The 23,119-nt window shown below is 43.3% G+C and overlaps 1 long non-coding RNA gene across 2 annotated transcripts in view; it reads left to right on the top strand.

The window, feature by feature from the left end:
- LOC135230029 (uncharacterized) overlaps positions 1-23,119 on the top strand; it is a 224,350-nt gene that overhangs the window by 162,548 nt on the left and 38,683 nt on the right. The window lies entirely within an intron of this gene.

The raw sequence follows: 23,119 nt of genomic DNA, 5'->3' as shown, positions 1-23,119 counted from the left end.
ATGAGATGAACATGCCTCAAGTGTCTGCTGCCCCTTCAACTTGTCCAAGGAAATTAAGAGATGCATGGAAACAACCTGAACTCAAAACCTAGCTGATCTGTAGAGTTGCATGAAATACTTTTTATTACGTGTCACTAAGATTTTGTGGTTGTCTTTTATGCATCATTATTGTAGTAAAATTCTGACTAATATCCCAACCCAGTGCCTCTGAGTTGATTCCATGACTAATATAGGAACATGATACGGAAGCCAAATACAGACCTAATGGTATATGAAATATATGATTAATTCACTATACCTAGAAACAAGGGAGAGGGTTATCCTTGGTGCATCCTGAGTAGCGGGGTATTTCTCATCTCTTTCACGTCAGGATTTGCCATATGACTTGCTGGGCAAATGGAATATGAGTGAAGTGAAAGATTCCACATTCAAACAGAAGAATTAAGTGCCATTTACCTGGTTCCATCCATATTCCTACGCATTTGCCATGATAGTGGCTAACATAAGAGCTGCTAACCAGAAATGAAATTAGAAAAGATGATAATACAGAGCAGATTTGCACTTAACTCACACCCAAGAGGTATTATAAATGAGAAATATCCCCACATTTTAAGTCAATGAAACTTGTGGATTGTCAATCAACTAGGATAGAGTTCAAGCCCAGTTCTAAGGATATAACCTAACCATTTCACCAGTAACAGTAATCCCATTTGTCGTGATTATTTCTGGAGCATGAATTAAACCAGATGTTGTCTAATTAGGTCAATTGTTTATTTATTCTAGAAGGGGTTCATGCACCTGTAATTATTATACAAGTTTGAACTCAGGTTTTTTTTTTTTTTAACCCAGTTAACACAAATTTTAACTGATTTAGTGATAATGCAAAAAAAGTGCTTTTGCTGATGATAATGGTGATGATATACACCCATCCCAACCCATATGTATTTTATATAATTAATACTGACAGAAGCTTGGGTGAAACTTTGACTTGCTCTACAAACATGACTAGAAACCAGTGAGATATCACAGGTGTCTCCTATGAACAATAGGCATATTGGTTTTGACAGACCCTAAACCAAAGATGTCTCTATAATAGCTGACTTGAATATCATATTTTTAATACCATTAGGTGACCATTAATATATATATATTTTTATTAACTTTTATTGAGCTTCAAGTGAACGTTTACAAATCAAGTCAGTCTGTCACATATAAGTTTACATACATCTTACTCCGTACTCCCACTTGCTCTCCCCCTAATGAGTCAGTCCTTCCAGTCTCTCCTTTCGTGAAAATTTTGCCAGCTTCCCTCTCTCTCTATCCTCCCATCTCCCCTCCAGACATGAGATGCCAACACAATCTCAAGTGTCCACCTGATATAATTAGCTCACTCTTCATCAGCATCTCTCTCCCCCCACTGACCAGTCCCTTTCATGTCTGATGAGTTGTCTTCAGGGGTGGTTCCTGTCCTGTGCCAACAGAAGGTCTGGGAACCATGGCCGCCAGGATTCCTCTAGTCTCAGTCAGACCATTAAGTATGGTCTTTTTATGACAATTTGGGGTCTGCATCCCACTGATCTCCTGCTCCCTCGGGGGTTCTCTGTTGTGCTCCCTGTCAGGGCAGTCATCTATTGTGGCCGGGCACCAACTAATTCTTCTGGTCTCAGGATGATGTAGGTCTCTAGTTCATGTGGCCCTTTCTGTCTCTTGGGCTCTTAGTTGTCGTGTGACCTTGGTGTTCTTCATTCTCCTTTGCTCCAGGTGGGTTGAGACCAATTGATGCATCTTAGATGGCCGCTTGTTAGCATTTAAGTCCCCAGACGCCACATTTCAAAGTGGGATGCAGAATGTTTTCATAATAGAATTATTTTGCCTATTGACTTAGAAGTCCCCTTAAACCATGGTCCCCAAGCCCCCACCCTTGCTCCGCTGACCTTTGAAGCATTCATTTTATCCCAGAAACTTCTTTGGTTTTGGTCCAGTCCAATTGAGCTGACCTTGCATGTATTGAGTGTTGTCCTTCCCTTCACCTAAAGCAGTTCTTACCTACTAATTAATCAGTAAAAAAACCCTCTCCCTCCCTCCCTCCCCCCTCCCCGTGAAATATTTCATAGTTTGGAGGAATCTGGAGGGCATTATGTTGAGTGAAATTAGTCAGTTGCAAAAGGACAAATATTGTATGAGACCACTATTATAAGAACTCAAGAAATAGTTTAAACAGGGAAGAAAATATTCTTTGATGGTTATGAGGGTGGGGAGAAAGGGAGGGAGAAGGATATTCGCAAATTTAGATAGTAGACAAGAACTATTTTAGGTGAAGGGAAAGACAACATACAATAAAGGAGAGGTCAGCATAACTGGACTAAATCAAAAGCAGTTTCCTGAATAAACCAAATGCTCCAAAGGCCAGAGTAGCAGGGGCAGCAGTTGGGGGACCATGTTTTCAGAGGACATCTAGGTCAATTGACATAATAAAATCTATTAAGAAAACATTCTGCATCCCACTTTGGTGAGTGGCGTCTGCAGTCTTAAAAACACTATCAAGCGGCCATCTAAGATGCATCAATTGGTCTCAACCCACCTGGAGCAAAGGAGAATGAAGAACACCAAAGATACAAGGTAATTATGAGTCCAAAAGACAGAAATGGCCACGTAAATCCAAGACTACATCAGCCTGAGACCGGAAGAACTAGATGGTGCCCGTCTACAACCGAAGACTGCCCCGACAGGGAACGAAACAGAGTATCCCTGACGGAGCACGAGAGCAGTGAGATGCAGACCTCAAAGTCCCATAAAAAAATCAGACTTAATGATCTGACCGAGACTAGAGGAACCCTGGAGGTCATGGTCCCCAGACCTTCTGTTGGCCCAAGACTGGAACCATTCCCAAAGCCAACTCTTCAGACAGGGATTGGACTGGATTATAGGATAGAAAAAACAGTGGTGAGGAGTGACCTTCTGGTCTCAAGTGGACACATGAGACTATGTGGGCAGCTCCCGTTTGGAGGGGAGATGAGAAGGCAGAGGGGGACAGAAAGTGGCTGAATGGACACGGGGAATACAGGGCTGAGAGAAGGAGTGTGCTGTCTCATTGGTGGGAGAGGAACTAGGAGTACATAGCAAGCTGTATACTAATTTTTGTATGAGAGACTGACTTGATTTGTAAAGTTTCACTTAAAGCACACACACAAAAGATGGAAAGAATACACAGAGTCACAGTACCAAAAGAAATGGTCAATTTTCAGTCGTTTCGTGAGGTGGCATATGATCAAGAACTGGTAGTAGTGAAGCAAGAAGTACAAGCTACACTGAAGGCACTGGCGAAAAACAAGGCTCCAGGAGCTGACAGAATACCCACTGAGTTGGTTCAACAAACAGATGCAGCGCTGTAGATGCTCACTCCACTATGCAAAGAAATTTGGAAGCTAGCTACCTGGCCAAAAGACTGCAGGAGACGCACGTTTGTGTCCATTCCAAAGAAAAGCGATCCAACAGAATGTGGAAGTTATCAAATGTAAATCATAGTATTAGTAAATATGGTAAACAAACAAACAAACAAACAAAGAAACTCTATCTATTCTACACTGAATGTGACATTCTATCCCCAGGAGATCTAGTGAGTTTATGATGTTGTTGTTAGGTGCTGTTGGGTCAGTTCCAACTCATAGCGACCCTGTGTACAACAGAACGGAACAGTGCCCAGCCCTGGGCCTTTCTCATTGCTATGTCTGAGCCCACTGTTGCAGCCACCGTCTCAATCTGTCTCATTGAGGATCTTTGTCTTTTTCACTGACCCTCTACTTTACCAAGCACGATGTCTTTTTCCAGGGACTGATTCCTCCTGATAATATGTCCAGAGGATGTGAGACCAAGTCTTGCCACCCACCTTTCTAAGGAGCATTCTGGCTGTACTTCTTCCAAGACAGGTGTGTTCATTCTTCTAGCAGTCCATGGTATATTCATTATTCTTCACCAACAACATAATTCAAGTTTCAATTCTTTTGTCTTCCTTATTCATTGTCCAGCTTTAGCTGCATATGAGGCGATTGAAAATATCATGGCTTGGTTCAGGCACACCTTAGTCCTCAAAGTGACATCTTCAATTTTTAACACTTTAAAGAGGTCTTTTGTAGCAGATTTGTCCAATAAAATATGTCATTTGATTTCTTGATGGCTGCTTCCATGGGTGTTGATTGTGGATCCAAGTAAAATGAAATCCTTGACAACTTCAGTATTTTCTCTGTTTACTGTTCCAGTTGTGAGGATTTTTGTTTTCTTTACGTTGAAGTGTAATCCATACCGAAGGCTGAAGTCTTTGACCCTCATCAGCAAGCGCTTCAAGTCTTCTTCATTTTCAGTAAGCAAGGTTGCGTCATCTGCATGTCTAGGCTGTTAATGAGTCTTCCTCTAATCCTGATGCCCCTTCTTCTTCATATAATCCAGCTTCTTGGACTGTATGGATTATATGTTTTTTTAAAGACACTGAGTTTTTGGTAATTTACTATGGCAGCCCTAGAAAATGAATACAGAGCCCTTCACCAAGAACAAGTCAAGTTAGCACCAAAAATGCTCCTGTAAGGGTAGCCACGTAACATGAGACATGGCAGTTTTAAAAAGTATGAAGTAAAACTCTCAGCTTTGACAGACAAAGAGCTCCTCTAAGACTAAGTTCATTGCTGTTGAGTCGATTCTATCTCATAGCAACCCTAAAGGACAGAGTAGAATTGACCCATAGGGCTTCCAAGGAGTGGCTGGTAGATTCGAACTGCTTGAATAAGTATTGTGAAAAAATACAACCCTGACACACAACTTTTCTGAGCTTAGTATTAAAACAAAACAAAACAAAAAGAAGTTGCTATCGAGTGGATTCTGACTCATAGGGACCCTATAGGACAGAGTAGAGCTTCCCCACAGGGTTTCCAAGGAGCGACTGGTAGATTCAAACTGCAGACCTTTTGGTAGCACCCAAATGCATAATCATCGCACCACCAGTGGCTTGCAAATCAGCTATAGGCTGATGATCTCCAAATTCTTAGAACCTGGAAAACTACTCTACCTCAGAGTGGTATCCACAGCTGGGAACTGTTCTCCACACTTGGATGACCTCAGACATCCAAATCTAACATGTCCAGAAAAAATCTTTTGGTCATTTTCTCAAGTTTGTTCCTCCATGGTTTTCCACATGGTAGAGAATGGCTCTGGTGATCATGCTCTCATGGTAGCCTGAATGCTAGAAGTCACCTTTGATTCTCCATTCCCCTCATCCCATACGTCTGATCCACCAGCAATTCTTGGCAGCTCAAGCTCCAAAGTACACCTCAAGCCTGCCCACTGTTCCCACCTGCACTACCACCATCACTCCTCACCCTGACCACTGCGGAAGCATCCTGACTGGTCCTCTGTATTTGCTGTCTTCAAGTTCTCCTGGGCTACAGTTAATTCCTGGGACACATTCTTTCTCAAGACCATTGAACAATAGAAGGAGAAGGGCATTTAGTTGTATGCTACCTCCTCCGCTTGAGCTTCATGCCCCTCAGAAATCACTTTTCACTGTCCACTCTATAATGTCTCTATTCCAATTTCCTGTCTTTGGCCGCACTGCTTTGATAGCGTGCATGCATGTGTGCTTCAGGGGTCATGTAGACAGCTGCTTGGAGGAATTTTTCTTAGTACAATCATGGTTGTGTGCCATCAAGAGATTCTGACTCATATCAACCCTGTACGACAGCTTAGAACTGCCTCACAAGGTTTCCTAGGTTGCAGTCTTTATGGCGCAGCCCTGGTGGCACCGTGGTTAAGAGCTCGGCTGCTAACCAAAGGGTGGACAGTTCGAATCCACCAGTTGGTTCTTTGCAGAAAGACATGGCAGTCTGCTTCTGTAAAGACTTACAGTCTTAGAAACCCTATGGGGCAGTTCTGCTCTGCCTATAGGGTCACTATGAGTCGGAATTGATTCAACAGCAACTGGTTTGGATTTTGTTTGGTTAGAATCTTTATGGGAGCCCATCTCCAGATCTTTTCAACCCCTGAGCTGGTGGGTTCCAACGGCCCACCTTTCAGTTAACCAAGCACTTAACCGTTGCACCTCCAATACTTAACTCTGCGCCGGAGAGGGCCCTCTCCTGACGTCTCCCGTCTCCTCACCCCGCACACCTTGGCGTAGTCCTTGCTTCTAGATCCCACCCTCCCCTCTGGAGGCCCAACCCCCCCAAGCCCGCCCCACACCCGGGCCGCTGGGCGGGGCCGGCAGCCATGTTCCTCGCCGTCCAGCCAGTTACTCCCGGAAGCGCTGGGACGGGTGGTGAGGGGCCCGGGCAGGTGGCGCGCCTTACAGCGGACGGTGTTCGTGCTGCTTTCCGTGCTGTGTTTTCTGAAAGGCAGGAAACTCCGGCAGGTGGGTGGAGGGACCCGCTCCCAGACTGAACAAGCCCGGCCCCTCGAAGGTGTGGAGGGAAGGCGCCGGGAGGGCGGTTCCCAGTCCCACCATCCCGTGGGCTCCAGAGGTTGGGGAGTCCGGACGTTGGTTTAGCAGCTTGCATCGCCCCCTCCGGCGTACCCCGTCCGGAGTGATCCCCAGGGGCGGATGCGGCGCGGGGGCGGGCGGACGCAGCCACTCTAGGGGCTGCGAGAGGGAGCCTCTGGCCCGGGAGACGCAGCTGGTCTGCGAATTTGCATCCCCATGGATTTGCGGGGGGGTGGGGGTCCAGCCGCGGGATCCAGCTGCGGAGTGCCCTCGGGCCTGGGGGCTTGAAGGGCTTGGGGAGAAAGGCCGTGTCCAGGGCTGCGCCAAGGTCCCTCCTCTGCCTGGGGCGGGTTTGCGGGCCAAGCTGGGTGATGGGCTCCTGCCCCCCCCGCCCCCCACCTGCTCCCTGTGCCGGGGGGAAACCAAGGCCCAGAGTTCGCCCGGGGGGGTGAGACTCCAGACTGAGGACGGGGCACTCGCCCCCGTTCGTCGTCCCACCCCCACCAGACTCCGTAGGGTGCCAGGGACGGGGAGAGAGGGATCCCCCGCCCAAGGCCCCGCTGCCCCTTACTGTTTTGGGCACTGTGCCTGGGAGGCTGAGGCACCCCGCGCCGTCGCCCGCGCCCAGCTGGTCTACTCTCAGGTCTGGGGCTTCGGTGCGGCCCCGGCCCCACCGGGAAAGGAAGGGGTCCTGGGAATCTGTGGAGCAGCGTGGGGATCCTACTCCTTGTGGAAGCAGCAGCGATTCAGTGTGTGTTAACAGTGTGGATGCCGGGTCCCGCTCCCCCTCTGGGTGGCGGGGGTGGGGGTAGCAGGAAGGGGTCCTGAGCAACCAGGTCGTTTGTTAACTTAAACATTTGTGCGGCGCTGTGTACCAGTCGCTGTGGACGCGGTCTCTGGTGCTGAGGGGATTTGAGGGTTCCTCACACTGGCGGGATTTGGAGCCTCTACCCTGGTGGCAGTGGGTTCAGTGGGTTACCCTGGTGGCTAGTGGTTAAGTGCTAAGGCTGCTAGCCAAAAGGTTGGCAGTTTGAATCCACCAGGCGCTCCTTGGAAACTCTGTGGGGCAGTTCTACTCTGTCCTATAGGGTCGCTATGAGTCAGAATTGACTCGATGGCCACAGGTGTGGGTTTTTTTTTTTTTTTTTAGGTTGGAGGAGATTAGGTGTCTCTCGGGCTGACATTTGAAGGTCTGGAGCTGGCCGTTTATGAGGGTTTATAAGGGTTTTAAGCGCTCCGGCCATGGGCGCCAACCCGATCTTCCAGCCCCTGCGGACGGACTGCCCCCCCCCCGCCCCGGGGGGATTGGCTGCTCTGGGACCCCGAGCCCAGAGGGCAGTGAGAAGCTGACAAACGTGAGTGATGCCCTACAGGCTCCAGTCGGCGGGGCAGCCCTGCTCACATGGTCTCAATACGGGCAGTCGGCTTCGTGCCTGGGGGGTGGTTTCCGGATGTTCACTCGTGTCCCCCCACCCCGTGCAGGGCGACAACTCTCCTCTGGACGGGGACCTAGTAGAGGCCTGCAGGGCATCAGGGTGTGGAGGGGCAGAGCTTGGGCGGGGAGGGCGCGGCCCTGCAGGTTCCTGTACGTGACCACGGCAGGGGGGTGCGGGTCGTGAAGGCTGGGCCTGGTCGAGGACCCACTAGGTCTCGCAGAAGGAGTGGGTTAGGATAATAACAGCATTAATGGGAGTATTGAGAGAGCGCCCTGGGGCGTTGGGTCCCTCGGGAAGAAAAGCTTCTGCTCTCGCCACTGGAGCGGTACCCAGGTCGGTCCCGGCTTAGGTCCAGGAGGTTCCCATACTCAGAGGGCCTGGTGGGCAGAACAGAACCGGCGGTGCGCGCGCCCTCTCGCGGCCTTGCACCGAATAGCTGAAGTTCAGTGTCAGGCGATTCTAAGCCATGGTTTTGGAACTGAATAGTGAAGCAGAGCAAAGAAATGATGCAGTGCCTTGATGGGACCGGTGGAGACAACAAGAAGCAAAGCACAGCTCAAACTTCAAAATTCCACTGAGTGTCAGTACGATTTGGAGGGAGAAAATAGACGGAGAGTCGAGAGGCCCAGAGATGCAGAAGGGTTGTAGGATTAGGGTTAGGGGTTAGGGTTTGGTGTTAGGGGTCCAGGTTTGGGGGTTAGAGGTTTGGGAGTCAGGTTTAGGGGTATAGGTTTTAGGTGGTTGGGGGTTGGGGTTAGGGCTGGGGTTACTAGGCTCGGGCACAAGTGGTTTAGGGTTAGGGTTAGGGTTAGAGTGAGGCTGAGGTTGATTCCCAGTCTTGTGTACCGTCTCTTCCTTCACCAGAGTTACCACATATCTGTCGTTTGGTTGGAAACCCTGATGGCGTAGTGGTTAAGAGCCACCGGTGCTAACCAAAGGCCTGCAGTTCAAATCCACCAGGCGCTCCTTGGAAACTATGGGGCAGTTCTAATCTGTCCTATAGGGTCGCTATGAGCTGGAATCAACTCGACGGCAGTGGGTTTGGTTTTTTTGGTTATTGTTTAGTTGGCTTTTCTCTACCCACTCTTCGTCTCCCTGGTGAACATCAAAGATTGTTTCTGTGCGTAAATGTATTCATGATAGTGGTCACTTACTGTATATGTCATTTTGTGATTGACTTAGTATGATGCGCTCCAGATTCATCCATGGTGTGAGATGTTTCGGAGATTCATCATTGGTCTTTATTGTCGTGTAGTGTTCCACTGTGTGTATGTACCGTAGTTTGTTTATCCGTTCCTCTGTGGATGAGCACTTAGGTTGTTCCCATCTTTTTGCTACTGTGAATAATGTTGCAGTGAACACGGGTGTGCATATGTCTATTCCTGTGACTGCTCATGGAAACCCTGGTGGCTAGTGGTTAAGTGCTATGGCTGCTAACAAAAAGGGTTAGGGTTTGGGCTTAGGGATGTTAGGGTTAGGGTTGTTAGAGTTAGAGTCCTTAGGGTTTGGGGTTAGGGGTTGGGGTTTGGGGGTTAGAGTTTAGGGTTGGGTTTTTTGGTTAGGGTTTTTGGGTTGGGGGTTAGGTGTTAGGTTTAGGGTTTGAGGTTAGAGTTTGGAGTTACAGGTTAGGTGTTAGGGGTTGCAGTTTGGGGTTTAGGGTTTTGGGGGTTTAGGGTTTTGTGGTTTAGTCATTAGGGTTTGGGTTAGATTTTAGGGATTTAGGTTTAGGCTTGGGGTTGGGTTTGTTTGGGATTTGTGGGTTGGGGTTAGAGGGTGGGTGTTAGAGGGTTGGGGTTTAGAGTTTGGGGGTTAGAGATTGAGGGAGTCAGGGTGAGGGGTTAGAGGGTGAGGGGGTTAGAGGTTGAGAAGATTATAGAGTGAGGGAGTGAGAAGGTGAGGGTGTGAGGGGGTGAAGGTTAGGGTTTAGGGTTAGAGGGTTTAGGCTTAGGGTTCAGAGGCTTAGGGTTGGGGGTTAGGGTTTGGGGGTTCAGAGGTTGGGGTTGGTGTTGTGGTTAGGGTTAGAGGGTTAGGGTTAGAGGGTTAGGGGTATAGTTTAGAGGTTTAGGGTTACTGGTTAGGGCTAGGGTTTAGGGGTTCAGGTTTAGGGGTTTGGGATGGGTTTGGGGTAAGGTTTTAGGGTTTAGGGTTAGAGGGTTAGGTTTAGGGCTTAGGGCTTAGAGTTTAGGGTTTTAGGACTTAGGGTTTAGGGCTTAGAGCCTAGGGTTTAGGCCTTAGGGTTTAGGGTTTAAGGCTTAGAGTGAGGGTTAGGGCTGGGGGCTGGGGTTAGGGTGTAGGTTTTAGGGTTTAGAGTTAGGGTATTAGGGTTAGAGGGTTAGATGACTTAGGCTTTAAGTTAGGGTTTAGGGGTTAGTGGTTGGGGTTAAGGGTGTTAGTGTTTAGGGTTCTGGCATTCAGGATGTTAGGGTTAAATGTGTTAGGGCTAAGGGTGTTAGGGTTTCGCGTGTTAGGGTTTTAAGTGTTAGGGTTTAGGGTTAAGTGTTAGGGTTAGGCTTAGGCTCATTCTTAGGTTTAGGGCTAGGGATTTGAGGTTTAGTGTTTGGGGTTGGGTTTGGGGGTTGGGGTTAGAGGGTTAGGGTTAGAGGGTTAGAGTTAGAGGGTTAGGGTTTTGGGTTAGGGTTTCAGGTTAGCATCAGAGGGTTAGGGTTCGAGGGTTAGGGCTAGAGTAGTTAGGGTTAGGGTCGTTAGGGTTAGGGTCGTTAGGGTTAGGGTGGTTAGGGTTTAGGGTGGTTAGGGTTTAGGGTTAGGTGTTAGGGTTTAGGGCTTACGGTTAGGTTTTGGGTTTGGGCTTTGGGGCTTGAGGTTTGGGCTTAGGGTTTTGGGCTTAGAGTATAGGGTTTAGTGTGTAGTGTTTTGGGGTGTAGGTGTTTAGATTGTAGGGTTTAGGGTATATGGTTACGGTTTGGGTTAGGGCTAGAGTTCAGGGTCTTGGTGGTTAGGACCTAAGGGCTTAGGGTCTTAGGGGCTTTGGGGCTCAGGGCTTAGGGGCTAGAGTTAGAGGGCTAAGGCCAGAGGGCCAGAGGGCCAGGGTTATGGTTTGATTCCTGGCTGGCAATTTTTTTCCTTCAATATTTCATGTAAGTCATCCCATTGCCTTCTTGCCTCCATGATTTCTGCTGAGTAGTCCAAGTTTATTATTATTTACTCTCCTTTGTTGGTGACTTCCTTTATCCCTAGCCTCTCTTAAAATTCTCTTTATATTTGATTTTGGCAAGTTTGATTGTTATATGTCTTGGTCACTTTCTTTTGAGATCTACCTTATGTGGAATTCGATGAGCATCTTTCATGATATCAGGGAAGTTTTCTGCCAACAAATCTTCAACAGTTCCCTCTGTATTTTCTGTTAGCCCTCCCTGTTCTGGTACTCCAATCACTCATAGTTATTTCTCTTGATAAAGTCCCACATGATTCTTTGGATTTCTTCATTTTTTAAATTCTTTTATCTGGTTTCTCTTCAAATATATTGGTCCCAAGTGTTTTATCTTCAATCTCAGTTATTCTGCCTTCCAGTTCTTCAATTGTGCTCTTCTTACTTTCTGTTGAGTTTTCCATCTCTGTAATTTTATTGTTTATCTTCTGAATTTCTGATTGCAGTCTCTGTATGGTTTCTTGCAGCCTATTAAATTTTTAATTATGTTCTTGAGTAACCTTTTTAATTTCTTCGGCTGCTTTATCTGTGTGTTCCATGGCTTGTTCTGCATTTTGCCTCATTTCCTTCGTGATGTCTTTAAGAGTTCTGTATATTAATCTTTTGTATTCTGCATCTGGTAATTCCAGGATTGCACCTTCATCCAGAAGATTCCTTGAGTCTTTGTTCTGAGAGCTTGTTGAAGCAATCATGGGTCAGCTTTTTTTTTATTTCAATAATTTTTGTTGTGTTTTACGTGAAAGTTTACAAATCAAGCCAGTCTCTCACATGAAAACTTATACACAACTTCTTACATATTCCCAATTACTTTCCCCCCAGTGGGAGAGCCCGCTCCCTCCTTCCACTCTTTCTTTTTGTGACTGTTTTGCCAGTTTCTAAGCCCCTCTATCCACCCATCTCCCTTCCAGGCAGGAGATACCAACATTGTCTCAAGTGTCCACCCAAACCAAGTAGCTCACGCCTCACCAGCATCCCTCTCCAACCCATTGTCTAGTCCAATCCATGTCTGATGAACTGGCTTTGGGGATGGTTCCCGTAGTGGGTAAACGGAAGGTGTGGGGGCCATGATCACTAGAGTCCTTCCAGTCTCAGTCAGACCATTAAGTCTGGTCTTTTTATGAGAATTTGGGGTCTGCATCCCACTGTTCTCCTGCTCCCTCAAGGGATCTCGGTTATGTACCCTGTCAGGGCAGTCGTTGGTTGTGGCCCGGCACTATCTAGTTCTTCTGGTCTCAGGATGATGTAGTCTCTAGTTCATGTAGTCCTTTCTGTCTGTTGGGCTCGTTATTATCTTATGTTCTTGGTGTTCTGCATTCTCCCTTGATCCAGGTGGGTTGAGAATCATTGATGCATCTGAGATGGCCGCTTGTTAGCATTTAAGACCCGAGACGCCACATTTCAAAGTGGGATGCAGAATGTTTTCTTAATAGATTTTATTATGCCAGTTGACTTAGATGTCCCCTGAAAATATGGTTCCCAAACATGTGCCCCTGCTTTGCTGACCTTTGAAGCGTTCAGTTTATTTAGGAAACTGCTTTGGTTTAGTCCAGTTGTGCTGACCTCCACTGTGTTGAGTGTTGTCCTTCCATTCACCCATAGTAGTTCTTGTCTATCTCTTTACTAAATACCCCTCTCCTACCCCGCCCCCCATAACAACAAAGGAATATGTTCTTCTCAGTTTAAACTATTTCTCAAGATCTTATAATAGTGGTCTTATACACTATTTGATCTTTTGCAACTAATTTCACTCAGCGTAATGCCTTCCAGGTTTCTCCATATTATGAAGTATTTCACAGATTCGTCACTGTTCTTTATCGATGTGTAGTATTCCATTGTGTGAATATACCATAATTTATTTATCCATTCATCCATTGATGGGCACCTTGGTTGGTTCCATCTTTTTGCTATTGTAAACAGTGCTGCAGTAAACATAGATGTGCATATATCTATTTGTGTAAAGGCTCTTATTTCTCTAGGATATATTCCGAGGAGTGGGATTGCTGGGTTGTATGGTAGTTCTATTTCTAGCTTTTTAAGGAAGCGCCAAATTGATTTCCAAAGTGGTTGTATACCATTTTACATTCCCACCAGCAGTGTATAAGTGTTCCAGTCTCTCCACAGCCTCTCCAACATTTATTGTTTTGGATTAATGCCAGCCTTGTTGGAGTGAGATGGAATCTCATTGTAGTTTTGATTTGCATTTCTCTAATGGCTAATGATTGAGAGCATTTCCTCATGTATCTGTTAGCTGCCTGAATGTCTTCTTTAGTGAAGTGCCTGTTCATATCCTTTGCCCATTTTTTAATTGGGTTGTTTGTCTTTTTGTGGTTGAATTTTAGCAGAGTCATGTAGATTTTAGAGATCAGGTGCCGGGCGAAGATGTCTTAGCTGAAAACTTTTTCCCAGTCTGTAGGTGGTCTTTTTACTCTTTTGGTGAAGTCTTTAGATGAGCATAGGTGTTTGATTTTTAGGAGCTCCCAGTTATCTGGTTTCTCTTCATCATTTTTGGTAATGTTTTGTATTCTGTTTATGCCATGTATTAGGTCTCCTAATGTCCCTATTTTTTCTTCCATGATCTTTATCGTTTTAGATTTTATGTTTAGGTCTTTGATCCATTTGGAGTTAGTTTTTCTGCATGGTGTGTGGTATGGGTCCTGTTTCATTTTTTGCAGATGGATATACAGGTACGCCAGCACCTTTTGTTAAAAAGACTATCTTCTCCCCAATTAACTGACACTGGGCCTTTGTCAAATATCAGCTGCTCATATGTGGATGGATTTATATCTGGATTCTCAATTCTGTTCCATTGGTCTATGTGTCTGTTGTTGTACCAGTATCAGGCTGTTTTGACTACTGTGGCGGTATAATTGGTTCTAATATCAGGCAGAGTGAGTCCTCTCACTTTGTTCTTTTTTAGTAATGCTTTACTTATCCACGACTTTTTTCCCTTCCATATGAAGTTGGTGATTTGTTTCTCCATCTTTTTAAAAAATGTCATTGGAATTTGGATCGGAAGTGCATTGTATCTATAGATGGCTTTTAGTAGAATGGACAATTTTACAATGTTGTCTTCCTATCCATGAGCAAGGTATGTTTTTCCAATTACGTAGGTTCCTTTTGTTTTTTTGCAGTAGTACCTTGTAGTTTTCTTGGTATAGCGGTTTTAGTTTTTGGTGAGGTTTATTCCTAAGTATTTTATCTTCTTGGGGGCTGCTCTGAATGGTATTCATTTGATGATTTCCTCTTCAATGTTCTTTTTGTTGATCTAGAGGAATCAACTGATTTTGTACGTTTATACTGTAACCTGAAACTCTGCTGAACCCTTCTATTTTAATAATTTTCTTGAGGATTCCTTGGGGTTTTCTGTGTATAAGATAATGTCGTTGGAAAATAGAAATAATTTTACTTTTTCCTTACCAATCTGGATGCCCTTTATTTCTTTGTCTAGCCCAGTTGCTCTGGCTAGGACCTCTAGCACAATGTTGAATAAGAGCGGTGATAAAGGGGATTCTGGTCTGTTTCCCCTTCTCAAGGGAAATGCTTTCAGGCTCTCTCCATTTAGGATGATGTTGGGTATTGGCTTTGTACTAATACCCTTTATTATGTTGAGGAATTTTCCTTCTATTCCTATTTTGCTGAGAGTTTTTATCATGAGTGGGTGTTGGACTTTGTCAAATGCCTTTTCTGTATCAATTGATAAAATTATTTGGTTCTTGTCTTTTTTTATGTGGTGGATTACATTAATTGTTTTTCTAATATTGAACCAACCTTGGATACCTGGTATAAATCCCACTTGGTGATGGTGGATTATTTTTTTGATACGTTGTTGAATTCTATTGGCTAGAATTTTGTTGAGGATTTTTGCATCTATGTTCATGAGGGATATAGGTTTGTAATTTTCTTTTTTTGTGTTGTCTTAGGTGGTTTTGGTATCAGGGTTATGCTGGCTTCAGAGAAGGAGTTAGGTAGTATTCCGTCCTTTTCCATGCTTTGAAATACCTTCGGTAGTAGTGGTAAGTCTTCCCTGAAAGTTTGATAGAACTTTGCAGTGAAGCCGTCAGGGCCAAGGCTTTTTTTTTTGGGAGTGTTTTGATTACCTTTTCAATCTCTTTTTTTGTTATCGGTCTATTTAGTTGTTCTACTTCAGTTTGTGTTAGTTTAGGTAGGCAGTGTGTTTCTAGGAATTCATCCATTTTTTCTAGGTTTTCAAATTTGTTAGAGTACAATTTTTTGTAGTAATTTGATATGATTGTTTTAATTTCAGTTGTGATATGGCCCATCCCATTTCTTATTCGGGTTATTGGTTTCTTTTCCTGTATTTCTTTAGTCAGTCTGGCCAGTGTTTTATCAATTTTGTTAATTTTTTTCAAAGAAGCAGTTTTTGTCCTTGTTACTCTTTCAATTGTTTTTCTGTTCTCTAATTCATTTAATTTTGCTGTACTTTTTATTTTTTGCTTTCTTCTGGTGCCTGACAGTTTCTTCTGTTGCTCTCTTTCTCTTTGTTCAAGTTGTAGGAACGGTTCTTTCATTTTGGCTCTTCTTTAATATGTGTGCCTTTATTGATATAAATTGACCTCTGAGCACTGCTTTCACCGTGTCCCAAAGGTTTTCATAGGAAGCGTTTTCAGTCTCGTTGAATTCTGTGAATTTCTTTATTCCCTCCTTAAGGTCTTCCATAACCCAGTCTTTTTTGAGCAGGGTATTGTGCAGTTTCCAAGCATTTGATTTCTTTTCCCTGGTTTTTCTGTTATTGATTTTTACTTTTACGGTCTTTTGTTCAGAGAAGATGTTTTGTAATATTTCAGTGTTTTGCATTCTGCAAAGGCTTGTTTTATGACCTAATATGTGATCTATTCTAGAGAATGTTTCATGTGCACTAAAAAAAAAATTATAGTTTGCAGCTGTTGTGTGGAGTGTTCTGTATAAGTCTATGAAGTGAAGTTGTTTAATTGTAGCAATTAGATCTTCCGTGTCTGTATTGAGCTTCTTACTGCATTTCCTATCCTTCACTGAGAGTGTTGTGTTGAAGTCTGCTACTATAATTGTGGAGGTGTCTATCTCACTTTTTAATTCTGTTAACGTTTGTTTTATGAATGTTGCGGCCCTATCATTGGGTGCATAAATATTTAATACAGTTATATCTTCCTGGTAAATTGTCCCTTTAATCATTACGTAGTGTCCTTCTTTATCCTTTGTGGTGGATTTAACTTTAAAGTCTGTTTTGTTGGAAATTAATATTGCCTCTCCTGCTCTTTTTTGATTGTTGTTTGCTTGATATATTTTTATCCGTCCTTTCAGTTTTAGTTTATTTGTGTCTCTAAGTCTAAGGTGTGTCTCTTTTATGCAGCATACAGACTGATCGTGTTTTTTTATCCAGTCTGCAACTTTCTGTCTCTTTATTGGTGAATTTAGTCCATTTACATTAAGTGTAATTATAGATAAGTATGAGTTTAGCGCTGTCATTTTGATGCCTGTTTTTGACAATTTCATTTTTCCATTTACTTTTTTGTGTTGAGTTTTCTTTGTAGAATGTGTGTTCCTCCCTTTTATAGTAGTTGAATTTATTTTGCTGAGTCGTTATGTTTATCTTGGTTTTTATTTTGAAGTATGGAATTGTTAGACCTCATTGTGGTTACCTTAATATTTACCCCAGTTTGACTAAGTAAAAACCTAACTTGTTTCACCCTATATCACCTTGGTTTCCTCTGCATATGTAAGATCTATGCCTCCTGTATTTAGTCCCTCTTTTTTGACTGTTGTAATCTTTTACATAATGACATCAATGATTCTCTGTTTTGAGTAATTTTTTTTTAATTAATCTTATTTTGTTTTTGTGATTTCCCTATCTGAGTTGATATTAGGATGTTTTGTTCTGTGACCTTGTATTGGTATCTGATATTATTGATTTTCTGACCAAAGAATTTCCTTTAGTAATTCTTGCAGTTTTGGATCGTTTTTTGCAAATTCTCTAAGCTTGTGTTTATCTGTAAATATCTTAATTTCACCTTCATGTTTTAGAGTTTTGCTGGATGTATGATTCTTGGCTGACAGTTTTTCCTCTTTGAGTGCTCTATATATGTCATCCCATTGCCTTCTTGGCTGCATGGTTTCTGCCGAGTACTGCAAACTTATTGATTCTCCTTTGTAGGTAACTTTTCGTTTATCCTTGGGTGCTTTTAAAATTTTCTCTTTATCTTTGGTTTTGGCAGGTTTGATGATATGTCTTGGTGATTTTCTTTTGGGATCTATCTTGTATGAGGTTCGATGAGCATCTTGGGTAGATACCTTTTCATCTTTCACGATGCCAGGGAATTTTTCTGCCATCAGATCTTCCACTATTCTCTCTGTATTTTCTGTTACCCCTCCCTGTCTGGAACTCCAGTCACACGCAAATTATTCTTGATAGAGTCCCCCATGATTCTTAGGGTTTCTTCATAGTTTTAAATTCTATTATCTGATTTTTCTTCAACTATATTTGTGTCAATTGTCTTATCTTCCAGCTCCCCCACTCTGCATTCCAGTTCCTTGAGTCTGCTCCTCTGACTTCCTATTGAGTTGTCTGATTCTGTGACTTTATTGTTAATCTTTTGGATTTCTGAATGCTATCTCTCTATGGGTTCTTACAGCTTATTAATTTTTTCACTATGTTCTTGAATGATCTTTTGGATTTCTTCAACTGCTTTATCCGTGTATACCTTGGTTTTTTTGTAGATTGCCTTATTTCATTTGTGAGGTCATTCCTGATGTCTTGAAGCATTCTGTATACAATTTTTTTTAATTCTACATTTGGCAATTCTAGGAATGTATCTACATCCGGGAATGATTTTGATTCTTTGATTTGGGGGTTTGTAGAAGCAATCATGGTCTGCTTCTTCATGTGATTTGATGTCGACTGCTGTCTCTGAGCCATCTATAAGATTTTGTAATATTTTCTTTTATATTTGCTCATTGAGTCTTGTTTTGTTTTGTTACAATACACCCACATGGGCTACTAGATTGTGGTATTGTGATTGCTGTAGCTTTTGAATCACTTACGTCCTATTACCAGCTTGCCTGAGCTGTTACCAGGTATATAAGTGTATGAGCCCATTCACTATTCTTGAATAGAATCAGCTCAGGTGTCCTGATAGCTGGTCACCTAGTGTGTGGTGTAGGCTCTCACCTATTATCTTAGAGGAGTAGTGGTGATGGTTGTATGTGCCAGTTTCTATTAGTGGCAGGGGGTCACATTTCGAGGAGGGCAGGATGCTGACAGCCTTCCTTCAAGTGTCAGTGAGGTAGGTGTGGCTCTATTCTCTAGAGTGCTCTGGTGGGTGAGCTCTGCAGCTGTATCTTAGGCACCCAATACTTGGGTAGACGTCACTATTCTCAGACCCCTCTAGCAGGTGGCTAGGTGGTGTGGGTGGAGTTTCAGCCTTCTTTTCGCTGGTGTGGACCAGTGAGGGCTCTGTTTAATAGGTACAGAGGTATCTGACCTCCAAAACTTGCCTTTCCACTGCTGAGCTAAAACAATTATGGTCAGATCTCTATCAGAATTGCCTTTGCATTATAATAGCCACCTAGTTACCTGTAGGGTGAAAGCCAAAGACTATGGGTCTCTTAATGCCTGGATGGAGCTGATTCTGTATTGTTAATTGCAGTTTAGGGAAGTCAGGGAAGGATTTTTTCTTTGATTGTTAAATGGTACTTTTCTCAGACCAGGAGAATGGGTTAGAAAAGAAAGAAGAAAAAAAAATCGAGCAGTGCACTTCACTCTCTGGCACAGGGAATTCCAGTCTTAATGAAGCTGGCTGGGGCAATGAGGGGTGGAATCAGATATATAGAAGAGAGTAGCCTGGCAAAATATACAAAGTTACTTATGTTGTTTGGTGAGGACTGTTTTTTCTGAGATTCCAGAGCATTGTGTAGCTTGCGTGTGCTGGCTGTATCCCTGCTGAGACTGTCCCAGAGGGTTAGGGTTGCATTCATGCTCACACCATCTCAGGAAGCCACAATCAGCTCCCCCACACTTAGTCCAACACCCAGCACCAAGGTTTCCTTTCTGGGGCGCTGCACTCCAGGCTCCAAAACCAGTTGCTGCTTCCCCGTGGTTTTTCATTTCCCTGCCAGCCGCGTCTGTGTGGAGCCTGCGTGTGCTGCCTGGGTCCCCTCTGAGGTTGGTCCTGAGGTTAGGCCTACATCCGTGCTTCCCTGTCTCAGTAAGCCACAATTAGCCCCACCACTCTGACACCAGGAAACCGCGAGGGCTCAAGGCTGTGGCGTGGGACACTGGCTCTGGAAGCGGTCGCTGCTGCAGTGTGGCTTTTCACTCCCCTGTCACTCAGGTCAACTCCTTAGTTCTGTGTTTGATGGTCAGGGTTTGTAGATTGTCCTTTATGTAATTGATTCACTTGTTTTTTCAAGTCTTTGTTTCAAGAGGGATAAGCGGAAGCTTCTACCTAGTCAGCCATCTTGGTCCTGCCCCCGTGTCTGCCTCTTTATGTGATTTGATATTGACTGTTGTCTCTGAGCCATCTATAAGTTATTGTATTAGTTTATTTTATGCTTGCTTTTTGTATCCTAGCTTCTTGCTTTGTTTAGTTTTGGTATACCCAGATAAGCTGCTTGAGTGCGCTAGGTTGATTATTTTCACCTTTGAAGCTCTAATGTACTATCACCAGATGGCTAGCACTGTTACCAGGTATATGAGCCTAGGAGTTCATTTATTTTTCTTGTATGGATTCAACTCAGGTGCCCAGGTAGTTGGTCATAAAGTGTAAGGTACAGGCTCTGTCCTACCGTCTTAGAGGGGCAGGGGTCATTGGTGTAGGCAGAAGTATCTGGCTGCAGTAGGGGGTCAGGCTCTGATCAAGGCAGGGGTCTGACAGCTGTCCTCTGAGTGTCTGTGAGGAAAGTGCATCCCTGTTCTGTAGAGCACACGGGTGGGTTCTGCAGAAGGGCAGTGGGTACCCAATGCTTTTGGTTGTAAGTTCTGGGCAGTACTACTTATCCTTGGAGCCCTGTCACAGGTGGCTAGGTATTGTGGGTGGGACCACCAGTCCTTAGGCCCCTGATGTGGGTAGGTGAAGACCCTGTTTAATAGGCAAAGCAGTGTCAAACATCAAACACCCATCTCTCCACCGTTCAGCTGAAACCATTGCAGTCTGGCAACAAGGGCCTATTCTCCTGAAATGGGCCCACAGAGGTCCGTGCTGGGGTGAAAGGTATTCAAAGCCCATGGACCGTTTGTGCCTGAACAAGAGCTACTTCTGTCCTGAGCTCCCCAGCTTAATTGAGCTGGCAGATTATCTTTCCCCCAGTTGTGAACTTACACCTTCTTCAAGGATGGAAAAATGGCTCAGAGTGGTACCAGGGCCTATCTCAGGCCCAGGGAAGTTGACAGCCACTGAAACCGGCTTGGGGGCTGGGGACGTGGTAAAATAAACACAAGTAATTAGCTTTTGCCGAGAGTGCCGTTCTTCTCTTGTTTTGGAGCTGTGAGTAGTCTGTGCAACTTGCTGTCTTTCCCTGAGTGAAGCGCCTCTGGAATGCTACTGCCAGCCCCACTGCAGTCGCTCCAGGGAACGGTGCCTGAGGGTTCCTGGCTATTCAGGTCCAGTAACTCCTCTCCACTTCTGAATAGTCTCTCCCTCCCCCTGCCGCTGAGTCCATTTTCTAACTTTACCTTTGATGTTCAGGGCTCCTAGCTTGTCATAAATATAATCGCTTCACTTGTTTTTTCGGGTCTTTTTTGTAAGAGGGATCACTGGCAGCATCTCCCTACTCTGCCATCTTGGCCTCGCCTCTCTAATATAATCAACAATTTTTTTAAAAAAGAAAGAAAAGAGTGAAACCTGTAGAAACAACAAATAACAGAATGAGATCCACAGAAAAACTAGATATTTGAACTATCAGACAAAGACAGTGAAATAACTCTATTATGTTCAAAGAAATAAAGGCAAGACTTAGAAATTTGGCAAAAAACTAGAATCTATGAAAAAGATCAACTTAGAAAGTCAACTGAAAACTATAGCTGAAGTTAAAATCTTAATGTATGTATATAACAGCAGATTACAAATGCTGAAGAGAGATTTAGTGAACTGGAAGACATGTTGGAAGAAAATACAGGCATAGACAAAAGGAAAAATATATATAATATAAAAAGGAATAAGATACAGAGAATACAATGAGAATATCTAGCATAAAATACTTTAAGAAGGAATAAAAAGAATGAGGCAGAAAAACTGAGATCATGGCTGAGAATTTTCCTCAAATGATTAAAGATATCAAGTCACAGATTCTAGAAGACTTACAAAACCCAAACCAAAAAAAAAAAAAAAAAAAAAGAACAAAGCCACTGCTGTCAAGTTGATTCTGACTCAAAGCGACCCTATAGAACAGAGTAGAACTGCCCCGTAGAGTTTCCAAGGAGCGCCTGGTGGATTCGAACTGCTGACCTTTTGCTTAGCAGCCGTAACGCTTAACCCCTACGCCACCAGGGTTTCCTTATAAGACCCATGTACGGTAAATACAAAGAAATTCATAGTAGGACTGCTGAAGCTAAAGACAAAAAACCCCACAAAAAGCAAATAATTGAACACTACTAAAAGATTATCTTTAAAGGACAAACAAAGAAACTGACCGATGACTTCTGTACAGAAATAGTGAAAACCGTAAGACAATAAGATGGTATATTTAAATTATAGAGAGAAAATCCATGGCAACCCAGAACTCTATGCTGAGGAAAAACATCCTTCATGAACGAGCAAAGACCTTTTGTTTTCAGACAAACAAAACCTAGGTAAGTTAACATCAGCATGCCCACATTAAAGAAAATTCCAAAGGTATTCTTCAAGCAGAAAGAAAATAGGGTGAAAGGCTTAAGATGCAAGAAGGAATGAAAGTTAATGAAATGGGTAAAAATAGAGGATTACTGACTGCATAACATAATAAGAATAGACTTTATTGGGTTTAAAATATGTAAGAAATTAAAATGTATGATAAGGACAGCATTTTGACTTTTATGGCTTTATGGTCAGGAAACATGCTGTGTAATATTTTGATGTCTTGGATTCTGTTAATGCTTGCTTTGTGGCCTAATACGTGGTCTATTCTCAAGAATGCTTCATGAGCGTTAGAAAAGAAAGTTTACTTGACTACCGTTGGGTGAAGTGTTATGTTTAAGTCTATGAGATCAAGTTGGCTGATTGTGGTATTTAGGTCTTCCGTGTCTTTATTGAGCTTGTTTATGGATATCCTGTCTGTCATCAGAAGCGGTATGTTGAAGTCTTCGACTATTATTGTGGAGCTATTTCTCTTTTCAATGCTGTTTGAGTTTGTTTTATGTATTTTGGAGCCCTGTCATTGGGTATGTAAGTATTTATTATGATTTTGTCTTCCTGGTATATTGACCCTTTAATCATTATATAGTGTATTTCCTTTTCCTTTGTGGCGGATTTTACTTTAAAGCCTGTTTTATCAGAGATTAATATTGCCACTCTTATTTTTTATTGTTGTCTGCTTGATATATATATATATTTCCATTCTTTGAGATTTAGTTTGTTTATGTCTTTGAGTCTATGGTGTGTCTCTTGCAGTCTGCATACAGACGGATCATGGTTTTTAATCCATTCTGCTACTCTCTGTCTCCTTATTGGTGCAATTAAACCGTTTACATTTATCATAATTATTCATAGTTATGAGTTTAGTGCTGTCATTTTCGTCTTTTTTGTGAATGTCTTGTTGACATTTTCCTTATTCCACTTAATTTTCTCTGTTGAGTCGTTGTTCTTTGTGCATTTTCTTTTCATCCTCTTCATTTTTGTTGCCTTTGTATTTACTGCTAATTAATTTTTTCTGTGCTGAATCGTTTTTCTTTTTAGTCTTTCATCTTTTTCCTTGTTGTTGCTTTTGTATTTGCCGAAAATTTATGTTTTCCTTGTTTTAATGTGTAGGATTGTTAGTTTCCTTTGGGTTACCTTAACATTTACCTCTGTTTTTCTAAATTTAAACCAATCTTTTATTTCTTTATATCGTCTTGACTTCCTCTCCATATGAAAGATCTATGACTACATT

The sequence above is a fragment of the Loxodonta africana genome, unplaced genomic scaffold (assembly GCF_030014295.1).
Source record: "Loxodonta africana isolate mLoxAfr1 unplaced genomic scaffold, mLoxAfr1.hap2 scaffold_73, whole genome shotgun sequence".
NCBI lineage: Eukaryota > Metazoa > Chordata > Mammalia > Proboscidea > Elephantidae > Loxodonta > Loxodonta africana.
The sequence above is the reverse complement of the archived record's forward strand: the minus strand, read 5'-3'. Positions and strand labels throughout refer to the sequence as shown.